Source organism: Staurois parvus, unplaced genomic scaffold (assembly GCF_062004578.1).
Source record: "Staurois parvus isolate SC_StPar_1 unplaced genomic scaffold, SC_StPar_1.0 ptg003868l, whole genome shotgun sequence".
In the NCBI taxonomy this organism is placed as follows: domain Eukaryota; kingdom Metazoa; phylum Chordata; class Amphibia; order Anura; family Ranidae; genus Staurois; species Staurois parvus.
The window spans coordinates 5,048-14,671 of record NW_028321663.1 but is presented as its reverse complement, the minus strand read 5'-3'; the positions used below and the strand labels follow the sequence as shown (position 1 = coordinate 14,671).

At 52.4% G+C, this 9,624-nt stretch overlaps 1 long non-coding RNA gene across 1 annotated transcript; it reads left to right on the top strand.

Annotated features, from left to right (window-relative positions):
- Positions 1 to 250: 250 nt before the first annotated feature.
- On the top strand, positions 251 to 8,771 carry LOC149427326 (uncharacterized). Its single transcript, XR_016311326.1, has 3 exons — positions 251 to 376; positions 1,579 to 1,642; positions 8,648 to 8,771. It is a non-coding gene; the product is annotated as an uncharacterized LOC149427326 (long non-coding RNA).
- The last annotated feature ends 853 nt before the right edge of the window (positions 8,772 to 9,624 follow it).

The window sequence follows — 9,624 nt, the reverse complement described above, 5'->3', positions numbered from 1 at the left end:
ACCCCTACTCTTACATAGTGGGGTCTTTTACAGGCAATATGGGGTCCCAATATGGGTGGAGGTGGAGGAGAGACACAGGACCGGGTCTGCCTGCTCAGTAAACACAGGTTTTGCTTTGGATATCCATGGAGAGGAAGGGAAACCTGATTGGTCGGTTTTGGATCCACCAGCACATCCTCTTTCAGAGCCGTCCACCCACCATGTCCATCTCCGAGCCGAATGCGAAGTGAATGATGTCCAGAATGTGACGTGCAGAATGTTGTCTCTACAGGTGTGCTGCCGTCATTGACAGCGACGGGAAACGCATCGGCTGCAACTATGTCCTCGTAGAGGACGGCTACCTGACGGAGGAGACCTGCACACAGGTACCATACAGGTGAGAAGTCCTGGGGAGGGGTTGGTTTACATTTTTTATCCATTTTTATTGCTGTCCGTTCCTTCCTGTATCAGTGACAACTGCACGGCCATTCCTTGTATGGGGGACAGGAAGTGAGGGAAAATCTCCCCCAATGGGGTGACAGCCAAAAATCAAAACCTGACAGAAATGTTAACCCTTCCAACCCTTTTCAATTTTTTTAAAGCAATGTTTTTGATTTTATTTTTGCTGAAATTTTTAAAACTAATAAATGCACAGATTTTTGCAGGTAAAACAAAAGTGCAAAAATCCCCCCCCCCCCCCCCCCGAACTAGCCGGTTTTTGGAGGAGGTTTTTTTTTTTTTTAAGCTGTAAAAATGCTGGCAAAACGTGGCAAACTGATATTTTTGGTGGGTTTTTTTCTTGGTTTTTTTTGGGGTTTTTTTTAGCTAAAATTTAAATTTTTTTTGTGTAAAAAAAAAATAAATAAATAAATAAAAAACTGCAAATATGGCTAAATGCAAAATGCTAACAAATGCAGAAAATATGCGTTTTTAACGCTGCGGGCGTTTTTGAAACGCCCCGTGTGCATGAGGATTGAACATTACAAAGCAGGGAGAGCATGAAAGCAAGTAAAAAGCACTGAAAAAAGTAACCAACATTTTTTTTTTTTAACTATGCTATGTTCATGGGGACATGTAACCCTTAGTTCACATCTGTGCGGGTGGTGCTGCCCCGGGACCCGCACAAATACCTGCAGCCGCACAGAGCAATGCGGGACCTGCAGGTAGGTGCCATTCATTGTAATGGCACGCCGCACGCACTGTATATCGCAAACCGTACTGGGAAACTCAGTGCCCGTGTGGACTGCGATTTCCCAAGTAGTGCAGAGACTTCTCCCCTGCGTTTCCCGGGGCAAATGAATGGGCTCCTGTGCAAATCGCGGTCCCCACAGATGTGAACCCGCAGTAACAAATATATGGTAGGTGTTCAAATTCAGCTGCAAAAGTGGATATAAACTTAAAGGGAGAATAAAATCTTTCCTCGTAGCGGCACTCCTCCTGCGCCTCCTCCTTCTGCCTGTTAGTGGTTTTGTTGCTCTTCTCTGTACTTCATCCACTTTCCTGCTTTTCTTTTTGTGAACTGAAGACCAAAACTGAACTGTCATTTCATAGAAAAGTGAAGAATTACAAATTTTTTAAATTTTTGTTACTTTTATGCAGGCAAATCTCCCGCGCTGTTCTCATCACTGACCGTTCCGTGCTGAAATCCGAGTCTGACCAAGAGGTACGATGGCTCCCCGGACCCCGCATTCACTATATCCGCTCTCCCCGGACCCCGCATTCACTATATCCGCTCTCCCCGGACCCCGCATTCACTATATCCGCTCTCCCCAGACCCCGCATTCACTATATCCGCTCTCCCCGGACCCCGCATTCACTATATCCGCTCTCCCCGGACCTTGCATTCACTATATCCGCTCTCCCCGGACCTTGCATTCACTATATCCGCTCTCCCCGGACCTTGCATTCACTATATCCGCTCTCCCCGGACCTAGCATTCACTATATCCGCTCTCCCCGGACCCCGCATTCACTATATCCGCTCTCCCCGGACCCCGCATTCACTACATCCGCTCTCCCCGGACCCCGCATTCACTACATCCGCTCTCCCCGGACCCCGCATTCACTATATCCGCTCTCCCCGGACCCCGCATTCACTATATCCGCTCTCCCCGGACCCCGCATTCACTATATCCGCTCTCCCCGGACCCCGCATTCACTATATCCGCTCTCCCCGGACCCCGCATTCACTATATCCGCTCTCCCCGGACCCCGCATTCACTATATCCGCTCTCCCCGGACCCCGCATTCACTATATCCGCTCTCCCCGGACCCCGCATTCACTATATCCGGACCCCGCATTCACTATATCCGCTCTCCCCGGACCCCGCATTCACTATATCCGCTCTCCCCGGACCCCGCATTCACTATATCCGCTCTCCCCGGACCCCGCATTCACTATATCCGCTCTCCCCGGACCCCGCATTCACTATATCCGCTCTCCCCGGACCCCGCATTCACTATATCCGCTCTCCCCGGACCCCGCATTCACTATATCCGCTCTCCCCGGACCCCGCATTCACTATATCCGCTCTCCCCGGACCCCGCATTCACTATATCCGCTCTCCCCGGACCCCGCATTCACTATATCCGCTCTCCCCGGACCCCGCATTCACTATATCCGCTCTCCCCGGACCCCGCATTCACTATATCCGCTCTCCCCGGACCCCGCATTCACTATATCCGCTCTCCCCGGACCCCGCATTCACTATATCCGCTCTCCCCGGACCCCGCATTCACTATATCCGCTCTCCCCGGACCCCGCATTCACTATATCCGCTCTCCCCGGACCCCGCATTCACTATATCCGCTCTCCCCGGACCCCGCATTCACTATATCCGCTCTCCCCGGACCCCGCATTCACTATATCCGCTCTCCCCGGACCCCGCATTCACTATATCCGCTCTCCCCGGACCCCGCATTCACTATATCCGCTCTCCCCGGACCCCGCATTCACTATATCCGCTCTCCCCGGACCCCGCATTCACTATATCCGCTCTCCCCGGACCCCGCATTCACTATATCCGCTCTCCCCGGACCCCGCATTCACTATATCCGCTCTCCCCGGACCCCGCATTCACTATATCCGCTCTCCCCGGACCCCGCATTCACTATATCCGCTCTCCCCGGACCCCGCATTCACTATATCCGCTCTCCCCGGACCCCGCATTCACTATATCCGCTCTCCCCGGACCCCGCAGTCACTATATCCGCTCTCCCCGGACCCCGCATTCACTATATCCGCTCTCCCCGGACCCCGCATTCACTATATCCGCTCTCCCCGGACCCCGCAGTCACTATATCCGCTCTCCCCGGACCCCGCATTCACTATATCCGCTCTCCCCGGACCCCGCATTCACTACATCCGCTCTCCCCGGACCCCGCATTCACTACATCAGCTCTCCCCGGACCCCGCATTCACTATATCCGCTCTCCCCGGACCCCGCATTCACTATATCCGCTCTCCCCGGACCCCGCATTCACTATATCCGCTCTCCCCGGACCCCGCATTCACTATATCCGCTCTCCCCGGACCCCGCATTCACTATATCCGCTCTCCCCGGACCCCGCAGTCACTATATCCGCTCTCCCCGGACCCCGCAGTCACTATATGCGCTCTCCCCGGACCCCGCATTCACTATATCCGCTCTCCCCGGACCCCGCATTCACTATATCCGCTCTCCCCGGACCCCGCAGTCACTATATCCGCTCTCCCCGGACCCCGCATTCACTATATCCCCTCTCCCCGGACCTCGCAGTCACTACATCCGCTCTCCCCGGACCCCGCATTCACTATATCCGCTCTCCCCGGACCCCGCATTCACTATATCCGCTCTCCCCGGACCCCGCATTCATTATATCCGCTCTCCCCGGACCCCGCAGTCACTATATCCGCTCTCCCCGGACCCCGCATTCACTATATCCGCTCTCCCCGGACCCCGCATTCACTATATCTGCTCTCCCCGGACCCCGCATTCACTATATCCGCTCTCCCCGGACCCCGCAGTCACTATATCACTATATTAGTTCATGTCAGTTTTTTACATCTTTTACCAATGAAAGAATGGACTGTATGTCCGTTTCACATCAGTTTTTTCGTCCGTTCTATTTTTTTTGATAGGGATGTGGACATTATTGGCTGTAAACAGCTGATCATCCGTTTACATCCGCTAGTCCATAGAAATACATGGGGGGGTCCGTTTTTCATCCATAAATGGGCAAATGAAGAAGGAACATACTGTGTGTGAAGGGGGCCGTAAAGGACAAGATGGTGAGGGATTGGTCTGGGAGTTCAGCTGTAGTCTGCTGTGGGCACTCCGTTGTTTCTGCCATAGAGGCCTCTGGTTCGATGACGTTCTCTAGGCTGGGGGTAGATACTTTCCATAGCAGAGGAGGGAGCTGTGTACATTCTGAGCTCTTATCTGAAAGTGGCTGCCGAGGAATCTAGCAGTGACACCACCACAGTATGTTCCACTATCAATAGATTTGTTTGAAATAGATCCTTAAAGTAAATGTAAACCCAAAAACTAAATCTGCAGCTTACCATAAAACAGAGGTGCCCAATGATGGGGCGCTATTCCTCCCACTGACACCGATGGGGCACTATTCCTCCCACTGACACCAATGATGGGGCACTATTCCTCCCACTGACACCAATGATGAGGCACTATTCCTCCCACTGACACCAATGATGGGACACTATTCCTCCCACTGACACCAATGATGGGGCACTATTCATCCCACTGACACCAATGATGGGGCACTATTCATCCCACTGACACCAATGATGGGGCACTATTCCTCCCACTGACACCAATGATGGGGCACTATTCCTCCCACTGACACCAATGATGGGGCACTATTCCTCCCACTGACACCAATGATGGGGCACTATTCCTCCCACTGATACCAATGATGGGGCATTATTCCTCCCACTGACACCAATGATGGGGCACTATTCCTGCCACTGATACCAATGATGGGGCATTATTCCTCCCACTGACACCAATAATGGGGCATTATTCCTCCCACTGACACCAATGATGGGGCATTATTCCCCCCCACTGACACCAATGATGGGGCACTATTCCTCCCACTGACACCAATGATGGGGCATTATTCCTCCCACTGACACCAATGATGGGGCATTATTCCCCCCCACTGACACCAATGATGGGGCACTATTCCTCCCACTGACACCAATGATGGGGCACTATTCCTCCCACTGACACCAATGATGGGGCACTATTCCTCCCACTGACACCAATGATGGGACACTATTCCTCCCACTGACACCAATGATGGGGCACTATTCCTTCCACTGATACCAATGATGGGGCACTATTCCTCCCACTGACACCAATGATGGGGCACTATTCCTCCCACTGACACCAATGATAGGGCACCATTCCTCCCACTGATACCAATGATGGGGCATTATTCCTCCCACTGACACCAATGATGGGGCATTATTCCCCCCCACTGACACCAATGATGGGATACTATTCCTCCCACTGACACCAATGATGGGGCACTATTCCTCCCACTGATACCATTGATGGGGCACTATTCCTCCCACTGACACCAATGATGGGGCACTATTCCTCCCACTGATACCATTGATGGGGCACTATTCCTCCCACTGACACCAATGATGGGACACTATTCCTCCTACTGATACTAATGATGGGGCACTATTCCTCCCACTGACACCAATGATGGGACACTATTCCTCCTACTGACACCGATGATGGGGCGCTATTCCTCCCACTGACACCAATGATGGGGCGCTATTCCTCCCACTGACGCCAATGATGGGGCACTATTCCTCCCACTGACGCCAATGATGGGGCACTATTCCTCCCACTGACACCAATGATGGGGCACTAGTCCTCCCACTGACGCCGATGATGGGACACTATTCCTCCCACTGACACCGATGATGGGGCACTATTCCTGCCACTGATACCAATGATGGGGCATTATTCCCTCCCACTGACACCAATGATGGGGCACTATTCCTCCCACTGACACCAATGATGGGGCACCATTCCTCCCACTGACACCGATGATGGGGCGCTATTCCTCCCACTGACACCGATGATGGGGCGCTATTCCTCCCACTGACGCCAATGATGGGGCACTATTCCTCCCACTGACACCAATGATGGGGCACCATTCCTCCCACTGACACCGATGATGGGGCGCTATTCCTCCCACTGACACCGATGATGGGGCGCTATTCCTCCCACTGACGCCAATGATGGGGCCCTATTCCTCCCACTGACACCGATGATGGGGCCCTATTCCTCCCACTGACACCGATGATGGGGCCCTATTCCTCCCACTGACACCGATGATGGGACACTATTCCTCCCACTGATACCAATGATGGGGCATTACTCCCTCCCACTGACACCAATGATGGGGCACTATTCCTCCCACTGACACCAATGATGGGGCACCATTCCTCCCACTGATACCAATGATGGGGCACTATTCCCCCCCACTGACACCAATGATGGGGCACTATTCCCCCCCACTGACACCAATGATGGGGCACTATTCCCCCCCACTGACACCAATGATGGGGCATCATTCCTCCCACTGACACCAATGATGGGGCACCATTCCTCCCACTGATACCAATGATGGGGCACTATTCCTCCCACTGACACCAATGACGGGGCACTATTGCTCCCACTGACACCAATGATGGGGCACTATTCCTCCCACTGACACCAATGACGGGGCACTATTCCTCCCACTGACACCAATGATTGGGCACTATTCCTCCCACTGACACCAATGATGGGGCACTATTCCTCCCACTGACACCAATGATGGGGCACTATTCCTCCCACTGACACCAATGATGGGGCACTATTCCTCCCACTGACACCAATGATGGGGCACTATTCCTCCCACTGACACCAATGATGGGGCACTATTCCTCCCACTGACACCAATGATGGGGCACTATTCCTTCCACTGACACCAATGATGGGGCACTATTCCTCCCACTGACACCAATGATGGGATACTATTCCTCCCACTGACACCAATGATGGGGCACTATTCCTCCCACTGACACCAATGATGGGGCACTATTCCTCCCACTTACACCAATGACGGGGCACTGTTCCTCCCACTGACACCAATGATGCGGCACTATTCCTCCCACTGATACCAATGATGGGGCACTATTCCTCCCACTGACACCAATGATGCGGCACTATTCCTCCCACTGACACCAATGATGGGGCACCATTCCTCCCACTGACACCAATGATGGGGCACCATTCCTCCCACTGACACCAATGACGGGGCACTATTCCTCCCACTGACACCAATGACGGGGCACTATTCCTCCCACTGACACCAATAATGGGGCACTATTCCTCCCACTGACACCAATGACGGGGCACTATTCCTCCCACTGACACCAATGACGGGGCACTATTCCTCCCACTGACACCAATGATGGGGCACTATTCCTCCCACTGACACCAATGATGGGGCACTATTCCTCCCACTGACACCAATGATGGGGCACTATTCCTCCCACTGACACCAATGATGGGATACTATTCCTCCCACTGACACCAATGATGGGATACTATTCCTCCCACTGACACCAATGACGGGGCACTATTCCTCCCACTGACACCAATGACGGGGCACTATTCCTCCCACTGACACCAATGATGCGGCACTATTCCTCCCACTGACACCAATGATGGGACACTATCCCCCCCACTGACACCAATGATGCGGCACTATTCCTCCCACTGATACCAATGATGGGGCACTATTCCTCCCACTGACACCAATGATGGGGCACTATTCCTCCCACTGACGCCAATGATGGGGCACTATTCCTCCCACTGACACCAATGATGCGGCACTATTCCTCCCACTGACACCAATGATGGGGCACTATTCTTCCCACTGACACCAATGATGGGGCACTATTCCTCCCACTGACACCAATGATGGGGCACTATTCCTCCCACTGACACCAATGATGGGGCACTTTTCCTCTTGTTGACCACAGGCACTAGGTAGTGGGAGAGATCAGCAGCGTGGAAGTGAGGGGGGGGGGGGAATGGCGGAATCAAGATTTTATTTCCAGAACGATTGTTTATGGCGCACCGAGAAAACTGAACGTCATTTAATTGGGTATAAAAATATTTTTATCCATCGATCGATTTTTCCATAATTCTGATGAACTCGGGACGAATGACAATCCTTATGCAGGCCATACATGGTTCGAATTCCGAACAATTTTCCGTCTGAAAATCGAAAACGCCGTTCACTCGCTAATCCGATGGCGCCATCATTGATTTAGTAAATCGGCCGAGTCATAAAGTTCCCCCCATATAACAGGCGAAACTTCCATTCCTTCCAGGTCGCGGCTCATGGCGCGTATTCTTTTTGGAAAAACGATCGTACGTTTTGACTATCATTGTGTCGAAAATCTGTCATTTTTCACTGATTTTCCAGCATGCCGATCACTGAAAAGGGGAGGAACCACGAAAATCGGCCGGTGCCATCGACCCCACTAACAGAGCGAAAATCAGCCGATTATTTTTAGGTCGAATTTCGATCCATGTATGGCCGATCTTATTCCTAAGTTGGGTGACTGAAGAATTGTCTTTGTCCTGCAGATATCTGTACTGACGGCTCCCTCGGGGGATGGACATCAGAGCGCCGTGTACATGACGGAGCTGTGCTCCTCCACCAACACATGTATGAAGAACACATGTAAGTACCGCACACCAAGAATTCGTTCACCTCCCACCTGTATCGTGGTGCTTTGTTCACTCGTACGCCCTGCGGGGGTCGGTGTTTGCTCACAGTCGTCCCCGTGTGGGCAGTCCCATTTCTTTTCAAGCAGGGCACAGTAGCTGCACGGGCACAGCCATTGCTCCCAATTTGGGGGCCCCAAACACACACATTCTGTGCTCAGGGCCGCACACTCGTCAATCACAGCCAATGAGAAAAGAGAAGGGGCGGGGCTTAGGCACGCTTTGTGTGTGAATGGACAATGTCTATTCACAGAAGCTTAGCAAGAGGCTGAGGGGGAGGAGCCAGGACTGCCCACGAGGGACCTGAAAAGAAGAGGATCCAGGCTGCTCTGTGCAAAAGCATTCTGACATGTTTCAGGTTTTTGTTTTTTTTAAATGACATCTAAAATCATTTGAAGATACCAAAGATGCCTAACCTAACGGGTTTTCTGCACGTTCGGGATGTGACACCAACAAATAAAGCCATGGATGTGACACCAACAAAACAAAGCAGTCCATTATGGTGCCAAAAATGGGAGTCCAGTTCAAGTCGATAAATGGAGTGCGCTCAATTCTGCGGCAGCTTGGTCGCAAGAGCAACTCTCAAGCTGAGACTCAGGAGGGAGAAGAGACGAGCGGCAGCTAAGTGTAGCAGTAGGGGGAAGAGGTGAGCGGTAACTAAGTGTAGCAGTAGAGGGAAGAGACGAGCGGCAGCTAAGTGTAGCAGTAAAGGGAGGAGACGAGCGGCAGCTAAGTGTAGCAGTAGAGGGAAGAGACGAGCGGCAGCTAAGTGTAGCAGTAGAGGGAAGAGACGAGCGGCAGCTAAGTGTAGCAGTAGAGGGAAGAGACGAGCGGCG